This window comes from Grampus griseus (genome assembly GCF_964374135.1).
Source record: "Grampus griseus genome assembly, chromosome: 12".
Lineage (NCBI taxonomy): Eukaryota > Metazoa > Chordata > Mammalia > Artiodactyla > Delphinidae > Grampus > Grampus griseus.
This window is the reverse complement of record NC_139006.1, coordinates 63,473,955-63,495,996: the sequence shown is the minus strand read 5'-3', so window position 1 is coordinate 63,495,996 and position 22,042 is coordinate 63,473,955. Positions and strand designations below refer to the sequence as shown.

The window sequence follows — 22,042 nt, the reverse complement described above, 5'->3', positions numbered from 1 at the left end:
AGATCAGAAATTTGATGGCCATACTGTTGAAAATTGCTTAAAGGAATCTGAAGGGAAGTTATTGAAATTTTGTTACTTTCAAGTGACCTGTCAATAGTGATTATTAAAATATGACAGCTATTTTTAACCTGTCGTATTAATTTTGTTTAACTCGTTAAGACTTGTTTATTTTACAAAGCATTTTCTTGAACAGTGAGAAGGTTTAATCAAGCAAAATAAAATACTTAGATTGTATTTTTATCTTCACTGTCTTCATTTACCTTCATTGCCTAAATGCTTCATTGTATGTTATCCTAATTTCTGTGATTGAATGACATTTGAATAAAGATTCAAAGATTTTTCTATCACCAGTGCAGTAGTGACTGACAGTTTTCGCCTCCCTTGGTCAAAACTTCAGTAAGGAGTGAACAGAGGCTGCTAACATTGTGATGAATTTTGTATTGTTTTTGCTTGAGTTGCAGCACTACTTCTAACAAAGAACAGTATGTGAGACAGCTTCCTAGGTGTCATAGGTGGTCAGAACCTGTCTTGAAGACCTACCTCTTGTATGAGAAGGACCTGTTACTTAAGAGGTTGAAGTTTTATTAGTGTAAATTTAATCATTTACAGATCAGTACCACTGTCAGAAATACTGTTTTTTAACATAAAGTAGCAAGTGGTTTTTAAGTGTTTTAATGTGTACTACTATAGTTGTGCATATTACAGGGTTTGCGGGAGTGTCAGTTTATAGCATTTTCTAAAAATGATTGTTTTCAGTGTCATACACATAGGCTAGCATATGGCACGTAAAACCATTCTACTTGACACGTTTCTAATGAGTTTTGGGAAATACACTCTGGATGCTTGTTGATAATAGATCCTAATAACACCAGCCTGTCTGCTTGCAAATACTAGGAGTAGAATGTTTCCTCCCTTGTTTAGTAGGTTAATTATCCATTTCTTTTACCTCACTTGTTTCATGTATTTCTTAAATAACAGTCACTTTTCCTGGTATATTCTTTCGTTTTAGAAATGTTTATGAATGCCTGCTGTGTACAAGGCACTGGTTTTAGGCACATGGGATAGATACAGTATGAACAAAACTCAAAGTTCCTGCCCTCCTCAGGGATAGATGTACACAGTAAACAAGTGGACAGATTAATCTAATTGGAGATGGTAATGAGTACAAAGAAAACAACGACTGAGGGGTAAAACTACTTTGGATTGGATTGTGACACTTAATCTGAGCTTTGAGAAGTAGCAGCTAGCTGAGGGAGGTCTTCTAGGCAGAGGAAGGAGTGAGTGTAAAGATGCCAAGTCAAGATATAGCTTATTGTATTGGAGGACTTACTGTATCGCAGTAGAGATGGCGTGATACAAAATGAGTACAAAACTTGGAAAGGGTCAGATCATAGAGGGCATCGTAGGGCAGTTTGAATTTTAGTGTCAATGTAATAGAAAGCAAATAAAGATTTTTAAGTGGATTTTCAGATTTTAATCCTTTTTTCTTTTCCTCGGTATGTGGGCCTCTTACTCTTGTGGCCTGTCCCATTGCGGAGCACAGGCTCTGGACTTGCAGGCTCAGTGGCCATGGCTCACGGGCCCAGCCGCTCTGCGGCATGTGGGATCTTCCCGGATCGGGGCACGAACCCGTGTCCCCTGCATCAGCAGGCGGACTCTCAACCACTGCGCCACCAGGGAAGCCCTTAATCCGTTTTTAAAGAATTTTTTACATTTATATTTTTACAAAGATCATTCTGGCTGCCGGACACACGTGGTTGGAGCTGAGGGTGGGTAGTGGTGTAGTGGTGTGTGTGTGCATGTGTGTGTGTAGTAGACTGGTGTTGTATAGTGGTCTGCAAGCGGGGAAATGAGGAGGCTATTGAAGCAGTCCAAAACAGAGATGCCAGAGGTTGGGCTGGCATGGAGGCTGTGCTGCCACCAGAAGTGGATGGATTTGGTTGGAAGTTGAACTGACAGGACTTGCTAATGAATTGGTTAATAAGTCAGGTTTTTTGTGTTCACTTTTTATTGTATAGTGCCTGGTATTTCAGTTCAGTAAACATTTATAAACATACAGTCTTTGCTCTTGAGTTGCTTACTTCCTAGTAAGGGAGGTAAACTTTAAAAAATAAGAAAGATAATTTCATAATGTGCAGGAGGTGTTCTGAAAGATGTATGCTTAGGGAGCTGTTTGCAAAGTGGGGACCCTTCCCTGCTCTGCGGCTTGTGGAAGGTTTCCTCCTGGAGAAAGATTGGTGCCTGAGTTGGGTGGAGGTAAAGGAGGAGTTTAGTCAGGATAAGCTCCATTCATCCAGAGTGGCCCTGGGGTGTTGAGAGGACTGGTGATGGGGGTCCTGGGAGTGCCAGGTGGGAGGTGGGATATGGCAGGACTCAGAGGCTGTGTGGTAGGGAGGAAGCACCACATCCTGCGTGCTGGGGGGTTCACACTGAACATGAGTGTGATTGAGTGATGGGGGAGTTGTCAAAGAGTCTTAGGTAAAGAAGTGAGGAAAATGGTTGTGAGACTGTCAGGAGTGGAGGCAGGGAGACCAGTTAGTATGTTGTCTCCTCATCCAAGGGAGCTGTGTGATCCAGGAATACGGGGGGCCATGCTTTTGCACAGCTTCATCTAGGGCTTCGGTGCCAGTGCGGTGAGGTTGTTGGCAGAACAGAACTGAGAGGAGAGTCATGCAGTCCTGTCTCTTAAGGAGATACAGTAGGAAGCAGCCTCATGATGGAAATGTATAGGCCTTCTGTTTAAACTGTAGAAGTCCCTTTAGTCGAATTTCTTTTCCTTATTTTCCAGTCTTCATTTTACAGTCTAGTTTTTAGAGTTTTTTTTCATATTCTAGGGCTTTTTCATCATTTAAAGATTTTTTTCCCCGCACTTTTACCTGAGTAATGAAAGTGAAGTGGTGCTTGTCCAGTATCTTGTTTTTCACTCTTTAAAAGTTCCTTGAAGCTTAGAAACTTGCTTGTCTAATTTGGTGGTCTTTTTTTTTTTTTAATATTTCAAGAAATGTAGATTTGTTAATATTGGCTGTTTATCAAAAACCTTAAGTTTCTTGCACTATATTCTGGAGCCATATATTTTATAAAGTTTGTTTTTAATAATAGAACAGTTATATTGTGTCAGATTATTAGTCACCTCTTAACTACTAAATGTATTTAAACATTCAGTCAACTCTTAATTATATAGACTGTAAAAGGTGGGGAATGGGTGTGGAAAGGGTCCATTATAGAGGAATCCAAACCCTAGCTTAAGCAAAATTATTTAAAATGTAATTCATGGTGGATTTACTGTAAGCTTATTAACTTAAAATTGCAAATAAGTTGTCAATAAAATACCTTAACGTATTGATGTACTCATCACGTATTAATGAACATGAAACATAAATTACTTAATTTTTTAAAATGACAAATGTTTTCTGTTTAAAAATCCCTGTTTCATTGACTCTTCTTAACAGTTTCCTTTCCTCCAACCCCCATCTTCTAATGTTAGAGTGGGACTAAATTGCGGCTAGAAACATAGTCCTGACTTTATATCCCTCCCATCCCCCTCACATAATTAACTCTGCCTTCATTGCTCTGTCTCTGAAGGGATAGAAGCTACTACCCATATGTGTCACTGCTTCCTTCCTACTGTTTTATGTGGTGACACAAAGTGATTCATGGGTAGATCTTAACCTATTAAGCTACAATGAGCTGAATAGTATAAAGTTTCATGAAGCTTTTCCATCTCAATTTTTTGAGACTAACAAATGGAGGACAACTCAGTCATAAAATCAGAATGGCAATTGATGTTTAGGTAATGAATCAGTCAGAAGAAAAAAAAGTGACTTTCAGTGCATTTAATCTACAGTAAAGCAAAATCCAAACAGCAGTGGGGATGGAGAGCTTGTAAAGTTTAAAACAAGTGGCTGTGAGGTCTGAAATGCCAATTTGATAATATCCATTGTACATAAATGAAGAATTTATTTTCATAAACATAAATTATAAGGGCTTTCCTAAGGTGGTACTTTGACCACATAATTACATTTTGATCTTTCATCTTAAGGAAATAATCAGGAATATGGTCCAAGATTTCTGGTGTTCATTTCAGCATTGTTTATAATAGCAAAGAATTAGAGAAACCCAATCCTAACCCACAGTTTCCTTAACTGTAATAATAAAGGAAACTTAACCCAACTCATTTTATACTAGAATTGAAAATGAATAGTAAAAGTAAAGTTTATATCAATCTTACTCATAAAAACAAATGCAAAAATTATAAATGAAAAAGCTTGAATTATAAAAATAAAACCACAAAATCATGACTAGGTAAGGTTTATTGCAGGAATGCTAGTATGATTCACCTACAGGAAATCCATTAATGTAAGATACTCTGTATTCATATTTATGAACACTCTGATCTTGGTGGATCTAGAAAGAGCTTTCTATAAAATTCAGTATTCATGTTAACAAATTAGGAATAGGAATTTTCTTAACTTGATAAAGCAATACTTCCAAAAATGTTAACACTTAATCTTGAAACTTTAGAGAGAAATACATCAAATTGTTAATAGTGATTATTTATGGATTACCTAAAAAAAGAAATGTCCTGTAATTTTTCCGTAATATTTATCTATGAAAGTATGTTTTACTTTTGCAGTCAGCATAATCAAATTTTTTTTATGGTTTGTTTTACTTTATTTTTTTTTAATAATTTTTTAAAATTTATTTTTATTTATTTTTTGGCTGTGTTGGGTCTTTGTTGCCGTGCGCGGGCTTTCTCAAGTTGTGGCGAGCCGGGGCTGCTCTTCGGCGCGGTGTGTGGGCTTCTCATTGCGGTGGCTTCTCTTGTTGCAGAGCACGGGCTCTAGGCATGCGGGCTTCAGTTGTTGTGGTTCACGGGCTTAGTTGCTCTGTGGCATGTGGGATCTTCCCGGACCAGGGCTTGAACCTGTGTCCCTAGCATTGGCAGGCGGATTCTTAACCACTGCACCAGCAGGGAAGCCCAATTAAATGTTTAAAAAGAACTTTTGGGCAATACTTAGACTATTCTTGGCTTTGCTTTTTTACCCTTTAAATTAAGTCAATTTTTCTGTTAAAGGGCAGTTATATTTTCATTTTCTTAACATTCTAATAAATGTCTTTATATTTTTTCCTTCAAAAAGTATGTTTCTTAAAACAAAGTAGTATGTGTACATGATTCCAAATTCAAACACAGATTATACAGTGGAAAAATGTGTCCCTCCCACTCCTGTTGTCACCCGTCTCCTCACCTAGTTGTATTACTAGTGTCTTATATATCCTTACAGGATATGTTTCTTGTTAATACTGTTGCTAACATTTGGATTTTGTTTTCCATCTTCTAAATTTTTAAATATCAGAGTAATTGAAATAAACTTCATGCAGATGGTCAACTTTTACTTTTGATTTTGTATTACTACCCCTTTTACTTCTCTGGATAACCCAGGAAGAATTAAAGAGAAGTCTTTTAAAACCAAACTGTAGTATCCTTCAGTTCTTCTTAAATTAGTGTTTTTTTGTTATTTCAGAAGAGAATAATTCTCTCTCCCTCGTTCACACATAGAAATAGACTGTGTGTGGGGGTGTGTGTGTGTATGAGATAATATATATGGAATACTATGACAGAAAGAACTCTGAAGTTTGATGACTTGTTTTTGAGTCAGCTTCTTCAGTACTGATGAATGTGAATCCTGAGGCATGTGATTATACTTTTGACTGTTTCTTCATCTGTGAAACGGGTGGTACTATCTGAGTTCTTTCACAGTACTATTTTTGGGTCCTTTGAAATAATGTTAAGTTTAGTTTGTAAGCTATAAAGCACTACAGCCATGAATATGATTTGTTTGAAATTTTCACAGATATTCCATGTCTTCATTTTCCTTCCAGGTTTTCTAAAAGAACTCACATTAAATTGTATTGTCTATCTTTGCTTAGTAAACATTTCTGCCAGACAGCTATCATAATTTAGTATAACATTTATTTATAAAATCAGTTCATCAAAGCAATGAAACATTTTATAAATGCAAACTAGAACTTTGAGATTACCAGCCTCAGCATCCAACTTGTCATTTTCTTTCTATATGTTCTGTGTATAAGTTGTGAAGGCGCTTGTAATGAGCACTTCACTATGGTCCTGTGAAACACAATTTGAAGGACACTTTGCTAAGACCCTTAACCTTTATGTGGTGCCTACATTTACAGTTCTTTTTTTTGAGGGAGCTCATGCTCTAGGACCTTGGTGCTCAGAGCCCTTTTGTGTATATAATATATTCTTCGGTAGGGCATTTTTATCATTTACCTTATCAGGGAAAACATCCAACTGCCCTAGGACCTAGGTTCCTTTATAAAATTATAGGATTATTACCCAGGTTAATTAATATATAATTTTAAATTTAACGCTCGATGCAACAAGCGTCATCCCCACTTTTCTTGTCCCATTCACGTAACGTATTGGCTTTAAAGAATTCATTTCTCAACTTAGAATCAACCTAAAATAATAAGCATTTAAAAAATTATAACCATCTTTTATTTTCTCAGCATCTTTGGTCTCTTTCCAGTCTTATCTGGAACCATTTCAGTTTGCCCAGACTATGTGACTAACCACATTCTAGGAAGATCATTATTATTGGGGACAACATTTAACTATATTGTTTGCTCCTTCTCCTGCCTGTCTTGTAGTAGAGTGTTTCCAGGCCTATGTCGTCCCCGCTGGTAATACAAGTAAATGTACCACTACCATCTAAGGCAGGGGTCCCCAACCCCCAGGCCACGGACTGGTACTGGTCCATGGCCTGTTAGGAACGCGGCCGCACAGCAGGAGGTGAGCGGTGGGTGAGTGAGCGAAGCTTCATCTGTATTTACAGCTGCTCCCCGTTGCTCGCGTTACCGCCTGAGCTCCGCCTCCTGTCAGATCAGCGGCAGCATTAGATTCTCATAGGAGTGTGAACCCTACTGTGAACTGCGCCTGTAAGGTATCTAGGTTGCATGCTCCTTAGGAGAATCTAATGCCTGATGATCTGAGGTGGGGCAGAGGCGGTGCTGGGGAGCGGCTGCAAATACAGATTATCATTAGCAGAGAGGTTTGACTGCACAGAGACCATAATAAATCAACTGCTTGCAGATTCATATCAAAACCCTATCAGTGTCAAGTGAAAACAAGCTCAGGGCTCACACTGATTCTGCATTATGGTGAGTTGTATAATTATTTCATTTTATATTACAGTGTAACAATAATAGAAATAAAGTGCACAATAAACGTAGTGTGCTTGAATCATCCTGAAAACACCTCCCCCACCCCCCTACCCCGGTCTGTAGGAAAACTGTCTTCCACAAAGTGGTCCCTGGTGCCAAAAAGGTTGGGGCCCACTGATCTAAGGGACCTGAAATTGACAGTACCACACATAGACTGTGAAGATGAAAAATAGTAGTAAAACACCAGTTTAGGATATTCTTCAATCTTGTGTTAAATCTTACCTGGTAATTGGACTGAAATGACTGTGTCCCACATGTCTCTTATACTCTGATCTTTACATTCTTTTTGTTTTTCCTCTTTCAGTTCGGATGTTTTCTATTGACCTAAGTTTGAGTTTACTGCTCCTGTTTTCTGCTATGTTCAGTCTTCTGTTAAACATATCCAATAAGTTCTTAATTTAAAATACTATATTTTTCATTTTTAGTATGTTCCTTTGATATTATAGATTCTGAATCTCTATTCTTCACCTGTTTTTTCTATTTTCTGAATTTTCTTTAATATATTTATAGTAGTTATTTTATAGTCCCTGTCATCTCTAATATCTGGATCATCTTTAGGTCTGCTTCTGTTATTGTCCGTTCATTCTTTTGATTATCATCACATTTTCCTGCCTCTTCATGTGCTGTGTAATTTTGATTGTACGCCATATATTGCATACAAGAGAATTATAGATGCTGCAAATGATGCTTTCCCCTGTCAGGTAGATAGGCTGATCACCTTAATCTTCTCAGGGGTTGAGCAGGGTTGAGGCTTGGTTGCCATTTTAATTTGATTTAGTCTACACTGGCACGTACCTTTTCTGCAAATAAGATTCTCCTGGGATTTTGCTTAAAAGCCTGGCAGGTCTCTGTCCTCCACTCCCTCAAACACTGTGGGAGATTCACTTCTACTCTTCTTCCATAGCTTGAGTTTGGCTCTTGGGCCTCCTGCTGCTTGCATTTTTAAAATCAGGCAGATGTCTTTGAGGAAGGAGAATCTTGTGATTGTCAAATGTTTGACTGTGTTATTTTCTTCAGTTGAGTTTTTCTTCCCAGACCGAGCCTGATGCTCAGCGTGTACCTAGAATCTGCAGGTGACCCCAGGGAAGGAAATGACAGACAGTCATCAGTTCACCAGAAAGTGTTCTCGCTTCTCGCAGTCTTTGTTCATTTGGATCTCATTACTTTAATAGCTCTCCGTTGTCTTTGAATAAGTATTTTTTGTTACCTTTTTCCCCCTAGTTGTTGCAGTAGGGAACATTAGCCTGCTATGACCTGCTTATGTCTTACGTGGAAGCAAAATTGTAACAGCTTTTGAAAGTGGGACTCTTCTGGTATTTATTCAGAGACCCGAAATTGGAGAACAACTGATTGCAAGTAACCTACACTGAGAATTGAGGTGCTATACCATTCATGCAGGACTTGCAGAAAGGATTAGCTGAGACAAGTATTTGCTACAGTTAACCCATCACTGACCTCTGAGCCATGTAAATAAAATATAAGAGTTTGTGGAAGGGATCCCATGTGAAAACTTGGGAGCGAGTAGGGTATGCTGTGGCATTTCCCCTTTCTTTATCCAAATTGAGGGGCTTCAGGGAACTTCTCAGTTTGACATGAGGTTTGGGAGATAAATAGACTGGTACCTGACTGTCATCTGAAAAAGGCTAAAAAGTGAGAGAGCAGCTGGAGCTGCTCCTGCATCAGTAGAATGAAGGCAGGGCACTGTTGGAATGGTCTGCACGTTCCGAGTGCAGTGCATCAAAGGTGCAAGAATTTTCCCATGGGCCAGGTGGACTTTACTAAGGTAGTTGAAGTTGACTTGTCTTGAACAGATCAAGAGGCTCAACTTGGAAAGTCAGAGTGACCCAAGCCAAACAGCCAGAGAAATTCCTGCAACAGGAACTAACTACAGGGAAGAGGCTGCATTTGGGCTTCTGACCTTGTAAGTCTGTTCCCTCGTCCCCTAAAACCCCCTCTTCATGATGTTCCAGAACCTACAGGGCCCTTAGAGGTAACAGAGAGTCCTGGAAGAGGTGAAATTAGCAAAATTGAATGAGAGAATAAAGTTTTGATTTAGATCAGGGTAGTAAAATTTTAATTTCTGCAAAGACGTTTATTGTGTTATATATATATAATCTATTTGGGTGTGACTAGAACAGCCATGGGATCTTTCTGAAATTTTACGCAGAAAGGAGGAAAACAGTTTGACAGGAGCTTGCTTGAGGGTAATGATATGGGAAGACTCAACAAATCCAGCTTTTTAAATAAGCTGTCTGTATTCTCCTTTTGAAAACTTGGGAATCCAAATTTAGTGGTGCTGGGGACAGGTAGACTATATGGGGAGAATGGAGGAATGTTACATACATCTGCATGAAGTATGTAGCATTTTTTTTTTTTTTTTTTTTTTTTGCGGTACGTGGGCCTCTCACTGTTGTGGCCTCTCCCGTTGCAGAGCACAGGTTCTGGACGCGCAGGCTCAGCAGCCATGGCTCACGGGCCTAGCAGCTCCGCGGCATTTGGGATCTTCCCGGACCGGGGCACGAACCCGTGTCCCCTGCATCGGCAGGCGGACTCTCAACCACTGCGCCACCAGGGAAGCCCAGGACTTGAAATATTTTGAGCAACTATTTTTAGAATTGATATTTAAATCTTTTCAATGATAGGGACTATTTTATTTGTGTGGGAGATATTTTGTTATTTTTCAAAGGCAGTAGAAACATCTAGCAAGATCTCAAAGTGTGTTTTCAACATAACTTTAAAGGGAAAGGTAAAAAATTTTTCAATCATCACTTGGTCCTTTCTTCTGCTTCTAAAAAGAGCTGTTCCAAACCAAAGAAGAAGAGTATCAGTTTTATCTTATTGGACTCTATGGAAATTTTAGTGTCTCCCCGTATTTTAATTTGGGAGTAGCTCTACTAATTTCCTTGTCCAAAGCGTTTTTTTTCCCTGAGAAATTATAACTCTTACAGTGAAATCTCTAGTTTTTATAATTAAGCACATTCTATAGTGCTTTACTTATCAGAAATTCTATACCAAAGTTATTGTTTTAATTTTGTCTTGCTATGTTTTTATTTTTAGTAAACTATATAAGAGACAGAATAGTGTTGGTAATTAAGAATGCAGCCTCTATCCCCGCCACTTGCTAGCTGTATGACCTTAGACATGTCACTTCATCTCTGTGCTTCCATTATCTCATTTGTCAAATGGGGTAACTGCCTAAATTGTGGGTTATTGGAAGATTAAGTAATTCAGTATGTGTAAGGACTTAGTGCTATGCTTGAAATATAGTAAGTGCTTAATCAGTGTGAACTATATGTGGGGTGGATCCCTCCCCAAGTTTGATTTTGATGTGAGACTGATGAAGCCAAACAGGTAATGAAAGGGCATGAAAAAGATTATTGTTCATATGATAAGGCTTTCTGGGGAAAGCAGGGCAGGCTCCCAAACTGGTCCAAAAATTACTTGAGAAAGGAGTGACAGGAGACATGGGGCTGGGGTGATAATTCCTGCACTCCTGTGTGTGCCCTGACTTGCCTGGTTTAAAATTCTCACCAGCCCCAAGGGCTTCCTTATCAGCTTGCTCAGATTTGAGGCAGAGGGGATGAGGACATGATGGGACTCGAAACTCTTAGCAGTCACATATCAAGAATGGAGTTAGATTCCTCATTAAACTCAATAAGGATAATTGAAAAGTAAACCACACCTAGGTGCATCATAGTCAAACCCATGAAAGAGAAAGTCTTGAAAGCAGCCGTGAGCAATGACATGTTATATACCTGGGAACGATGATGTGAAGGACAGGTGACCTTTTGCAGAAGCGAGAGGGTCAGAAGATTATAAAATGATATCTCCGAGGAGCCATAACCATAAATGTGTATCTACTTAATAAAAAAAGCTTCAGAATACATGAGTGAAACTGGATAGAATTAATGGGTCAAAATAACAAAAAATTGTGGTAATAGTTGGAGAGTTCAATTAGACCAAAAAAGTAAGTAAAGGCATAGAAGACCTAAATCTAAAATCAGTATAATAACAGTCTTTTCAAGTACTCTTGGTAACATCACCAGGAAAGACTATTTGCAGGGCACAAATCTCAATAAATTTTAAAAGATTGAAATCAACAGAGTATGTTCTCTGCCAACAGTAGAACAAAATTAGAAATTAATACCAGCAAGACATATTAAAAATGGAAGTTATCATAATTCTTTGACCCATGGGTCATTTAGAAGAGAACCATGAGCAAAATCAGAATATATATCAAACTAAATGATAATCAAGTTATACCATATCAAATAAGTGGGATGCAGCTAAAGCAGTGCTTAAAGGGAAATTTATAGCTTTAAATAATTATACTAGAACAGAAAAGTTATCTAAGACGTCACCTAGGGAACTATGAAAAAGGTCAAAGAAAATGGAAAGTAAGTAGAAGGAAGAAATAATAAAAATAAGAGCAGAAAATCAATGATTAGAAAAGAGACAACAGAGATGATAAATCCAAAAGCTGATTATTTAGAAAGATCAATAAAATTGAATAAACTCCTATAATGCTGATGGAGAAAAAAAAGTGAGCGCCCATAACCATAAATTAGCTATGTATGAAATGAAAGAGATATTATCATGCTAGATCCTACAGACATTAGAAGCATACTATGGATATATTTTAAACAACTTTATGTCAACAATTTGTAATAGTCGAATTTCTTTAAAAACATGTTACCCTGGCTGGTGCAAGAGGAAGTGGAAGATTTGGATAGCCCTATAATCAATTAAAGAAATTGAATTCATAATCAAAATCTTTCCCACAAAAAAAACTCCAGGTCCAGTTGGTTTTACTGGTAAATTCAAGCATTTGAGCAAGAAACAACATCAATCGCATAGAAACTCAGAAAAACAGTTATTTTATGAGGTCAATATTACCCTGATAACAAAACCTGACAAAGATGGCACCAAAAGGAGAAAATTTAGAGATTGATACTTGTCATGAACATAGGTTTAAAAAGTTGTTAACAAAACATATACTCCAGCAGTATACAAAGAGGACATTATGATTGAGTGAGATTTAGCTCAACAATGCAAGGTTAGTTTATAATATTCAAAAATTAATCAGTGTAATGCACAGCACTAACAAAGGAGAAAAACAGTGTTGATCACTTTACTTGGTTAGAAGCATTTAACAAAAATTCATCCATTCATGACAAACACTCCCAGCTAATGAGAAATGTAAAGACGTTTCCTCAGTTTGATAAAGGACATTTAAGAAAAACTGACGGCTTAAGAATATACTTACTCACAAAATAATATGTTTTCCCTAAGATCAAAAGTAGGACAAGGATGTCCATTCTTGTGCCTTCTTCAATTCATTATTTTAATAGAGGACCTAGCCAGTGCAGTGAGGCAGGAAAATGAAATATAAGAGGCATAAAGATCTGAAAGAATGGGTCAAAACTCTTGCTTTTTGTAGATGATATGATTATGTAAGAAACCTTAAGGAATCTACAAAAACAGTCACTAAAGCAAACAAGTAAATTTAGCAAGGCTTCATCTTACAAGATCAGTTGTATTTTCATAAATATTAACAGCAGACAAATGGAAGTAATATTAAGAAAACAATTCTATGAATAGTAGCACCAATAAAATACCTAGGAATACATTTTTTTTTTTTTTTTTTTTTTGTGGTACGCGGGCCTCTCACTGTTGTGGCCTCTCCTGTTGTGGAGCACAGGCTCTGGACAGCGGCCATGGCTCACGGGCCTAGCCACTCCGCAGCATGTGGTATCTTCCCGGACCGGGGCACGAACCCGTGTCCCCTGCATGGGCAGGCGGACTCTCAACCACTGCGCCACCAGGGAAGCCCCAGGAATACATTTTTTTAAAGACATAAGATCTGTACACTGAAATTTCAAAACCTTAATGAGAAAAATTAAAGAAGACTAAACAAATGGGGAGAGAATTCTTCTCATATAGCCAGATACGCTTTTATCAGACTTAGACTCCCTAGATAACAATTATAAACTCTGCACAAAATAAAAAGAAAAAAAATAAGGCACTAGAGAATGAACAAACAAAATAGACATTTTGAAGGAGATTTGACCCTTGGAAGAAGCAAGTGACATGAGGTGAATTTTCTGTTCTTATAGCTTTTATCCATGCAGAATGTGCAGGGTAGCTAGAATTTCAATATGAAACCTGCCTTTTCTGTCCTGAAGAACCAGAGATCAGAGTTTAGGACAACCACAGTTGCTGAAGAGTGAGAGGAGAATTCTGGCATGGAGAGAGCCACAGAAGGGGAGCCCCACATTTTCCTTAAAAACTTTGCTGAAATCACTAGGCTGGTGAAAAATTAATTGGAATTGTTCAAAGACAGAGTTTGAGTGTGAACAAGTTAATTGCCTGCCAAAACAAGAACAGTTAACACTTAGAGGAATATAACAGAATCTAGCATCTCCATCATGTAACGTTCACAGTGTCCAGCATACAGACTTTAAGTTACTCAACGCATGAAGAGCAAAGAAAATGTGACCCTTTCTCAGGAGGAGACCAATGGAAACCAACCCTGAGACAACCTTCATGTTGGAACTACCATACAATAAATTGACAGACATACCATGTTTGTGAATTGGAGCACTCAGTAGTATTAAGTTAGTTCTCTCCCAGTTTAATCTGAATCAAATCAATCTCCATCAAACCCTAAAAATATATATGGTTTTCATAGAATGTACAAACTTATCCTAAAATTTAGGACCTAGCACGTCCAAAGCAATCTTGAAAAAGATCAGCAAAGTTAGAAGACTTAAATTATCTGACTTCAAGACTTTCTGTGAAGCCACAGTAATCATATATTGTGTTTCTGGCATAAAAACAAACAGGTAGATAAATGGGATAAAATAGAGAACCTTAAAATAGGTACTTATGTGGTTGTTTGATTTTTGACAGATTTGCCAAAGCAATCCAGTAGGGACAGGAAAGTCTTCAATAAATAATACTGGGAGAACTGGATTCTCCATCTGGAAGAATGAACCTTGGCCCCACCTTAAACCATTCAAAAAAATTAATTCCAAATGGATCATAGTTCTCATCTAAAAGTTAAGACTATCAAGCTTGTATAGGAGAAGACGTTTGTGACGGAGGTAGGCAAAGGGTTTTTTTCTTTAAAGGATATGGAAAGCAATAAGAGGAAGTTGTTAAGATAGACTTCATCAATATTAAAAAAGTATTTCATCAAAAACGATTAAGAAATGAATAAACAAGTCATGGAGTGGAAGAAAATATTTGCAAAATATATTTCTGAGAAGGGGATTGTATCCACACTTTATAAAGAATTTCTGTAACTCAGTAGTGAGAAGAGGAATATCCTGATTTTAAAAATGGGCAAAAGATTGCTCATTTCCATCACAAAAGAAGATATAGAAAGGGCCACTGAGCAAATGGAAAGTGTGCAGTATTGTTAGTCATCAGGAAAACGCAGATTGTGAAACAGTGAAATACACTGCACAACCACCAGAATGGCCTATCGGAAAAAAACCAACACATCAGTGATTGCCTTTGGGGGTGGGGGAGGGGATTACAGGGATTAACTGAGAAAGGGGTAGGAGGGAATTCTTGGCAGGACAGAGGGTTACCCAATTTATGTATTTGATAAAACTAACAAAATGGTACCATTAAGATTTGTTTGACACTGTAAATATTACCTCAAAAAAAGAGTGATCCGTGAGCTCTAGTTAACAATATACACATTCTTTAAGGTCTAGATTTGAAGTATCTACGACAGTTTTGAACGCATCAAAAAATAAGATGGATTGATAAATAGATATTGGGGCAAGGACAGCATGGCTCAGAGCCTTTATTGGAGTTTTCCAGGGAAGGAATGATAGTGCTGGGTAGATATGCTGAGTTAAGTTTAGGATTAGATACTTTTAGTAATTTTGGCCAGTCTCTGGACTGTAGGGCTGGTTCCTAGTTGTCCAGTACCTAGCCCTAGGGTGATTTAGGGCAGGAAGAATATTGGCTTGGTGTGTGTCAGAGTTTGATTAAACAGTTAGGGGTGTGAGCTCTGGATCGGTTGGTTTGTGTTTCAAAGGTGAGCTCTCAAGGGAGTCTCTTGCCACCTCTAGACCTGGGAGGGGTAGTCTCTCCAGGATCAAGGCTTCAAATGCCAGAGTATCAAGGATACAGAAGATAAGAAAACATAGTTAATACATGTTCCTATAAAAGTTTGAAACTACAGATTTTAAACTATCATTCTGCAGAAGTATACCTTTAAAAATTTAGACTTTTAAGCCAGCCAGAAGTGGATGTAAATCCTGGCTGTTACCTCAATAGCTTTGTGACTTTTTGAGTTATTTTTTTTTTTTTTTGCGGAGCACAGGCTCCGGACGCGCAGGCTCAGCGGCCATGGCTCACGGGCCCAGCCGCTCCGCGGCATGTGGGATCTTCCGGGAACGGGGCACGAAGCCCACTTTTTGAGTTATTTAACTGCTCACATTTATTTCTTTATATGAAAATAATGGTCATGTTAATTCACTTTATAGGGTTGATATGAGTATAAATTAGATAATACATATGAAGCACTTTGAACAGTGCCAGGTACGTAGCAAATGCTTAAATTAAATGTTGGCAATTTGCTTAAGTTTTCTGTAGCCAATGAAAATTTCTTAATTGTTCACTTGTATCCTTTGCTAATTCGTTAAGAACAAGGTTGTACCTAAAGCTCCTTTCTTGGTGATGGAGTGAAGGTTAAAAACTATCTGGAGGGGGCTTCCCTGGTGGCGCAGTGGTTCAGAGTCCACCTGCCGATGCAGGGGACACGGGTTCGTGCCCCGGTCCAGGAAGATCCCACATGCCGCGGAGCGGCTGGGCCCGTGAGCCATGGCCGCTGAGCCTGTGCGTCCGGAGCCTGTGCTCCGCAACGGGAGAGGCCACAACAGTGAGAGGCCCGCGTACCACCAAAAAAAAAAAAAAAGAACTATCTGGAGGTAGGCATTTTCTTTTTTTCCATTGCCCATCCCTCAGCTGTATAATGGTGTGAAGTGAAGTATACAGACACACGTAGTACATATACTTACAGAGACTTTATTTTTTTATTACAGCTATCAGCTCTTGATTCCTGTGGTGATATAAACTTTTAGTCTTACTAGTCATATACAAAATGGAAGGACTGATCTGTTATAAGTAGAAATAATGTTGAATGGGTGGGGCTTTCCTGGTGGCGCAGTGGTTAAGAATCCGCCTGCCAATGCAGGGGATATGGGTTCGATCCCTGGCCCGGGAGGATCCCACATGCCACGGAGCAGCTGGGCCCGTGGGCCACAACTACTGAGCCCGTGTGCCACAACTGCTGAGGCCCACACGCCTGGAGCCCGTGCTCGGCAACACGAGAAGCCACCGCAGTGAGAAGCCCGCGCACCGCAACGAAGAGTAGCCCCCGCTCGCTGCAACTAGAGGAAGCCCGCACGCAGCAACGAAGACCCAAAGCAGCCAAAAATAAATAAATAAATACATTTTAAAAAAATAAATAAAAACAGGAATGCTTTAGAAAAAAAATATTTTGAATGGGTGGTTGCAGATTATTCTGTAGCAGTCCGTGTTTCATGAGTACATCAGTAATCGAGCTGGAGCCTCAAGTGAAGTTTCTTTTGTTGAACCCTTTCATTTTACTCAGTGTTCAGCATTGCTTATATGGGTTTCCCCAGTGACAGTCTAGATCCTACTCCTTTTGATTTGTAGAAGAAATATACTCTTTAGACAAGAAGTTCGTGAAAAATAATGAATTAGTAAAACACAATGAGGCTTATTACTTTTGACACTGGTGGTTTAACTGCTGCAGTAAATTGTGCAAATACTGTAGGGACAGTACAGCTTGTTTAATGGTTTATATGCTTCTGTGGTATGAGCCTTCAAAGTCAGTGTTATTTTCTTGAGCTTAGTTCACATTACTTCTCTTCTATCTCCTGATAACAAGTATACAAATAAATATACGTCCTTAATTCAAAAAGTATATTAATTAACAAACAATGTCTGTTTGAACCAAAGTTCAAAATGTTAATGTAGATGTGTGTATAAAATACCTATACATATATATGGTTGGTAAATTGTACACTAGATTTTAAATTTTAACTTCAGTTTTCAAAGGTTTATTCTTAGATGAAAAAAAGCTTTAATGGTTTTGCTGATAATTATTGTAAAAGTGATTACAGGGCAATTCTATAAGGATTTCTTCCAGGTTTACTACAAAGTCATCTGGTTAGTCCAGTGGTCAACTAATATACTATATGCCATTTTTTTTTTTTTGGCAGTTTAGTGTCCTGATGATTTTAATAGCTGTTCCAGCCTCTTTTTCCCAGATTTTTAAAATTCAGTCTATGTAAGCAAGAAAGTTTCACAGTTGATAATCTGCCTTTAAGAAATTGTGTTTCATGCAAAGGATTGGACTTTGCATGGTATTCTAACATGGACATGCTTGCTCATCTGTCTGTGAATTGATGCAGGGACAGCATCGTAGATGACTTACGGTCTATTACATCTTATTTCAACATAAATTTATAATCTATGTTAATTGCATTGATGAACAATATCAAATTTTTATCAGGCAGGTAGAATTTATCTGAGACCAATTTTGTTTTTAACCAATTAGCATGGTATTTTTTAAAACTAAAGAGTTTTTAGACTGTCCTAAAGTCAGATAGTCAAATTTAGGAGATGTTGAGCTAATGTGTATGGGATAGTGCTATCACTGTAGTTAATTTTGTAATTAATAAAGTCTAATACTTTCTTTAGGATATGTGGATTTCACCTAGCAGGTATTTTTATGAGTTTAATGTTTTCAGACCCATCCTTCTCTTCCTTACTACTTGTCAACAGCTTGGTGTTGTGCAGGTTGATACATTTCACGTTCAAGTAACGTATAGACATTTCTTGTGGACTTCTCTTAATGTTGTTTAAATGCTTATACATTTATTTATTTATGTTTGGTTGCGTTGGGTCTTCATTGCTGCTCACGGGCTTTCTCTAGTTGTGGCGAGCGGGGGCTACTCTTAGTTGCGTTGCGCGGGCTTCTCCTTGCGGTGGCTTCTCTTGTTGCGGTAGGCGCACGGGCTTCAGTAGTTGTGGCACGTGGGCTCAGTAGTTGTGGCTCGTGGGCTCTAAAGCGCAGGCTCATTAGCTGTGGCTCACGGGCTTAGTTGCTCCACGGCACGTGGGATCTTCCTGGACCAGGGCTTGAACCCATATCCCCTGCGTTTGCAGGCGGATTCTTAACCACTGTGCCACCAGGGAAGCCCTGTTTAAATGTTTAGAAACATAATTTAGTGTAAACTTATGCTTATCAAAAGGTTGATTTATACTGAGTTCTATATCCAAGAAAATTCTAACATCAAGTTAATGATTTGTTAATTTTGATTTTCTGTTTCCATTGTGATTGTGCTGCTGAATGACTAAGGATCTTTTGAGGCCAGCATACTACCATGTGCCCTGTGTTGCTAAATTCTCTACCTCTTTTCTCTAAGCCTACTATGAAACATAATTTATTTAGCACATCCTGATATCATTTGGCCTTTTTGGGGTGATCTCATCATTTACATGTTAAGTCAATCTCTCTACTTACCTTTGGTGCTGAGGTGATTGTCAAACCCAGATCCAGACCCAGACACCGAGATGATGCAGGCGAACAAGACTAGTGCTTACCAGGTTATCCAGAATATGTGTTTAGAAGATTTATGTAAAGTTACTATTTACTCAGAATAAAAATGTAACTTAAAAAATTATTGTAGGAACCAAACAGACCCTTGAGAGTACTATATTTGAGGTGCCCAGGGATCCCCAGGTTTTAGTCACAGAAATGCTGATGTAGGTGGTGAGAAAGTAAAAGCTCAGAAAGCTCTTGGTGGAGTGGAGAGCATTGTTGGACAAGAGTGGGCTGGAATCCTGGCCCTGCCACTTGTTAGGAATCTGACCTTGGTGAGATTGTTTTACTATCCCTCTGAGGCTCGGTTTCCTCAAATTGAAAGTGAGATAATAATGCACAGCTTGCAGGTGATTATAAGGTCCATAATATATTTAAAGTCTTACATAGTACCTGACATGTAGCAGCTAATTTATGAAGGTAATTGCTATTACATATTTCATTGGTTTTAAGGTACACATTTTTTCACTTTGGGGTGCATCATATAAATAAATTTTGAAGTTTTTCCTTTTAAGTTTAACACAAGATAATGTTGCATTTTAGATTTATTGAAATAAGGAATGTGCAAAAGACTTTTATAAAATAGTTGTTACAATCAGTGCTATTTCTCTAACATTTTTCCTGGGTTTGTTTCTTTTAATATCTTTTAGGAACTGTACATACTTGCAGTTGTAACTTGCCACTCCTTGTGAACAAACTGAAAACCTGAGAGATCCATTTTCCCCACTGTTGTTTAATGTATTATGATTTAGTGTGCCTAGGAACGTTGTGGTCCAGTTTTTATGCTATAAAAATATTAATTTAGTCACCAGATACCTTGCTTGCTAGGTGGTAGGTATACAAAGACCTTTGGGAGCTCAAGGTCTTATGGGGATTATTTTCCCCATAAATAAAAACTTTGGTTAGTAAGAATCTTTAAGGAAGAGGGAATGATTAAAACCACCTGATTTAAATCCCCTAGACTGGGCTTCCCTGGTGGCACAGTGGTTGAGAGTCTGCCTGCCGATGCAGGGGACACGGGTTCGTGCCCCGGTCCGGGAAGATCCCACATGCCTTGGAGCGGCTGGGCCCATGAGCCAAGGCCGCTGAGCCTGCGCGTCCGGAGCCTGTGCTCCGCAATGGGAGAGGCCACAACAGTGAGAGGGCTGCGTGCCGCAAAAAAAAAAAAAAAAAAAAATCCCTTAGACTACTAGGTCTTAAAAATTGACCTGATTTGCTAGGTATACCTAAAAAAATTAGTAATTAAGTCAAAAGGTGGCTAGGAAGGGACTGTTGACATAAATACATGTGCAAGAAAATAGGTACCAAAGGCCCATGTTATATAGAGAGGACATTTTGCTAGAAGAGAATAAACAGGGCTCAGGCTGGCATTTTATTACCTCCTTTAGTGATGCCCAGAGTGAGCTGAAATGACGCAGAATAGGAAATAACAATCTGTACTTCTTAGTTATCTAAGGTTAGAAGCATATCTTTTAATAGAAATGTCAAGACAACTTGACTTACATTTTATTCTGTGGCAGTATTATTTTGTTTGATTTGTTTAATTTGATAAAAGGCAATACATTCACATGGTTTAAAAATCTGTATATGTTTTATGTGTACATGCATACATAAAAACAACAAACAAACATCGAAAAATTTACCCTTCCCTCCCTCTCTCCACCTCAAGTAACTCCTGTTCATGGTGTGTGTGTGTGTGTGTGTGTGTGTCCGTCCGTCCCCATATGCATGTGCAAATACTTAAAGTTTTAATTGTCCTTTTTTACACAGAGAGTAGCTTACTAAAATATTGTACATTTTTTTTTCACTTAATTTATATTTTAGAGATCTTTCCTTATCAGTTCTTAGGGAACTTTATCATATACTAAATAAACATATGAATTTTTTTTGTTGCTACTTTCCATTTTGATTATTATTTCATTGTCTGAAGTTCTTCTTTTTCCTTGTTTGTATTTTTAGGTAAAATTTTCAAATGGTAAAGTACACTAATCATAATGCTTAGTAGGATTAGATCTGACAAATGCATATACAGTGTATCAAGATACAGAACATTTCAATCACCCAGAAAGTTCTTTCATCCTCTTTCCCCCGAGAGGCAACCACTGTTGAAATTTTTTTCACTTCCAGTTTGTTTTGCCCCTTCTAGAACTTTATGTAAATGGAATCATTCAGTATCTAGTCTTTCATGTTCAGCTTCTCTTGGTCAACTAAATATTTATGAGATTCGTCCGTGTTGTGTGTTCTTCTTTTTCCAGATGTTTTGCTTTTCAAGATCTTTTGCATTTCCATATATGTATTAGATCAGCTTGTCAGTTGCTATAAAAATACCTTGCTGAAATCATGATTGTAATGGATTTGAAAAAATAGAGCAAATATTATTAGGGAATTAGGGAAAATGGACATCTTGAGTCATTTAATCTAATATATTGTATTCCTTTATATACTTAGGCTTATTTAATATCTTTCAGCAAGATTTTTAGTTGTTAGTAAACAGGTCTTACACATCTTGCATTAATTAAACCTTTTGTCTAAGTATTTTATGTTTTTGACACCATTGTAAATGGAATTTAAATTTTTAATTTTCAAATAGTTTATTGCTGTAATAGAAATATAATGGATTTTTATAAGTTGCCATTAAATCCTACAACATTGCTAAATTCACTAATTAGTTCTAGAAGTTGCTTCAGAGACTTTCTGTGTAAACAATTATGTCATTGTTCAGAAAAAGTGTTTTTATTCCTGCTTTATTGATTATTGACATATGAAAAATATAAGTTTAAGGTATACAGTGTGATGATTTGATACACATATATATTACAGAATGATTACCACAATTAAGTTAGTTAACACGTCCATCCCCTCACATAATTACCTTTTCGTATGTGTGTGGTGGTAACTTCTAAGATCTACTTTCTTAACTTTCATATATATGGTACAGTACAGCCATACCTTGGAGATATTGTGGGCTTGTTCCAGACCTCACAATAGGACAAATATCTCAATAAAGTGAATCACTAGGAATTTTTAGCTTTCCCGTCTATACAAAAAGTTACGTTTATGCTATGCTGTAGTCTGTTAAGTGTGCAATAGCATTATATCTTAAAAAATAAAAACAGTGTACATACCTTAATTTAAAAATAC

The 22,042-nt window shown here is 37.8% G+C and overlaps 1 protein-coding gene across 3 annotated transcripts in view; it reads left to right on the top strand.

The window, feature by feature from the left end:
* Nucleotides 1–22,042, top strand: part of SMAD2 (SMAD family member 2) — a 96,698-nt gene that overhangs the window by 27,475 nt on the left and 47,181 nt on the right. The gene's annotated exons all lie outside the window — the stretch shown is intronic.